This window comes from Carcharodon carcharias (genome assembly GCF_017639515.1).
Source record: "Carcharodon carcharias isolate sCarCar2 chromosome 38 unlocalized genomic scaffold, sCarCar2.pri SUPER_38_unloc_3, whole genome shotgun sequence".
Taxonomy (NCBI): domain Eukaryota; kingdom Metazoa; phylum Chordata; class Chondrichthyes; order Lamniformes; family Lamnidae; genus Carcharodon; species Carcharodon carcharias.
In genome coordinates, this window is record NW_024470797.1 from 192,501 (window position 1) to 195,000 (window position 2,500).

The following is a 2,500-nucleotide window of genomic DNA, read 5'->3' on the forward strand; positions in this document are numbered from 1 at the left end:
GGGTGGGTATTCTGTTGGTGTGTACATGTTCCCCAGTGTGTGTTAAACGGGGACACGGATTGGGTATTCTGTTGGTGTGTACACGTTCCCCGGTGTGTGTTAAATGGGGACACGGGGTGGGTATTCTGTTGGTGTGTACACGTTCCCCGGTGTGGGTTAAACGGGGACACGGGGTGGGTATTCTGTTGGTGAGTACACGTTCCACGGTGTGTGTTAAATGGGGACACCGGGTGAGTATTCTGTTGGTGAGTACACGTTCCCCGGTGTGGGTTAAACGGGGACACCGGGTGGGTATTCTGTTGGTGTGTACACGTTCCCCGGTGTGGGTTAAACGGGGACACTGGGTGGGTATTCTGTTGGTGTGTACACGTTCCCCGGTGTGGGTTAAACGGGGACACGGGGTGAGTATTCTGTTGGTGAGTACACGTTCCCCGGTGTGGGTTAAACGGGGACACCGGGTGGGTATTCTGTTGGTGTGTACACGTTCCCCGGTGTGGGTTAAACGGGGACACTGGGTGGGTATTCTGTTGGTGTGTACACGTTCCCCGGTGTGGGTTAAACGGGGACACGGGGTGAGTATTCTGTTGGTGAGTACACGTTCCCCGGTGTGTGTTAAACGGGGACACGGGGTGAGTATTCTGTTGGTGAGTACACGTTCCCCGGTGTGTGTTAAACGGGGACACGGGGTGTGTATTCTGTTGGTGAGTACACGTTCCCCGGTGTGTGTTAAACGGGGACACTGGGTGGGTATTCTGTTGGTGTGTACACGTTCCCCGGTGTGGGTTAAACGGGGACACGGGGTGTGTATTCTGTTGGTGTGTACACGTTCCCTGGTGTGGGTTAAACGGGGACACGGGGTGGGTATTCTGTTGGTGTGTACACGTTCCCCGGTGTGGGTTAAACGGGGACGTGGGGTGGGTATTCTCTTGGTGAGTACACGTTCCCCGGTGTGGGTTAAACGGGGACGTGGGGTGGGTATTCTCTTGGTGAGTACACGTTCCCCGGTGTGGGTTAAACGGGGACACGGGGTGGGTATTCTGTTGGTGTGTACACGTTCCCCGGTGTGGGTTAAACGGGGACACGGGGTGGGTATTCTGTTGGTGTGTACACGTTCCCCGGTGTGGGTTAAACGGGGACGTGGGGTGGGTATTCTCTTGGTGAGTACACGTTCCCTGGTGTTGAATTTGTCTTTGTCAGAGTCGGTTTGAGAGTGACTGGTGGATTTGATTCTCTTCTCTTTCACTTCCTCCCTCTCTCTTTCCTGCATTCCCCCACCAACACTTTCCCTCTCTCTCTCTCTCCCCCCCTTCCCCCCCTTTCTCTCCCCCTTCCCCCTCTCTCCCCCCCTTCCCCCCCTCTCTCCCCCCCCTTCCCCCCCTCTCTCTCCCCCCCTTCCCCCCCTCTCTCTCCCCCCCTTCCCCCTCTCTCCCCCCTTCCCCCTCTCTCCCCCCTTCCCCCCTCTCTCCCCCCCTTCCCCCTCTCTCCCCCCCTTCCCCCTCTCTCCCCCCTTCCCCCTCTCTCCCCCCCTTCCCCCCTCTCTCTCCCCCCCTTCCCCCCCTCTCTCTCCCCCCCTTCCCCCTCTCTCCCCCCTTCCCCTCTCTCCCCCCTTCCCCCTCTCTCCCCCCTTCCCCCTCTCTCCCCCCCCTTCCCCCCCTCTCTCCCCCCCTTCCCCCTCTCTCTCTCTCCCCCCTTCCCCCCTCTCTCTCCCCCATTCCCTCTCTCTCTCTCTCTCTCTCTCCCCTTCCCTCCCTCTCTCTCTCGCCCCTTCCCCCTCTCTCTCTCTCTCTCTCTCCCTTCCCTCCCCCCCTCTCTCTCTCTCTCCCCTTCCCTCTCTCTCTCTCTCTCTCTCTCCCCTTCCCTCTCTCTCTCTCTCTCTCCCCTTCCCTCTCTCTCTCTCTCTCTCTCTCCCCTTCCCTCTCTCTCTCTCTCTCTCCCCTTCCCTCTCTCTCTCTCTCTCTCTCCCCTGCCCTCTCTCTCTCTCTCTCTCTCTCCCCTTCCCTCTCTCTCTCTCTCTCTCTCTCTCCCCTTCCCTCTCTCTCTCTCTCTCTCCCTTCCCTCTCTCTCTCTCTCTCTCCACTTCCCTCTCTCTCTCTCTCCCCTTCCCTCTCTCTCTCTCTCTCTCTCCCCTTCCCTCTCTCTCTCTCTCTCTCCCCTTCCCTCTCTCTCTCTCTCTCTCTCTCCCCTTCCCTCTCTCTCTCTCTCTCCCCTTCCTCTCTCTCTCTCTCTCTCTCTCCCTCCCCTTCCCCCCCTCTCTCTCTCTCCCTCCCCTTCCCTCCCCTATCTCTCTCTCTCCCCCCTACCCTTCCCCCTCTCTCTCTCTCTCTCTCTCCCTCCCCTTCCCTCTCTCTCTCTTTCTCTCCCCTTCCCCCTCTCTCTCTCCCCCTTCCCTCTCTCTCTCTCTCTCTCTCCCCCTTCCCTCTCTCTCTCTCTCTCTCTCTCTCTCTCCCCTTCCGCCCCTCTCTCTCCCACCCCCACCCGCTCTCTCTCTCCCCTCCCTTTC

General features: G+C 59.3%; 1 protein-coding gene across 2 annotated transcripts in view; it reads left to right on the forward strand.

Moving 5' to 3' along the window:
- spns1 (spinster homolog 1 (Drosophila)) overlaps window positions 1-2,500 on the forward strand; it is a 45,333-nt gene that overhangs the window by 27,668 nt on the left and 15,165 nt on the right. The window lies entirely within an intron of this gene.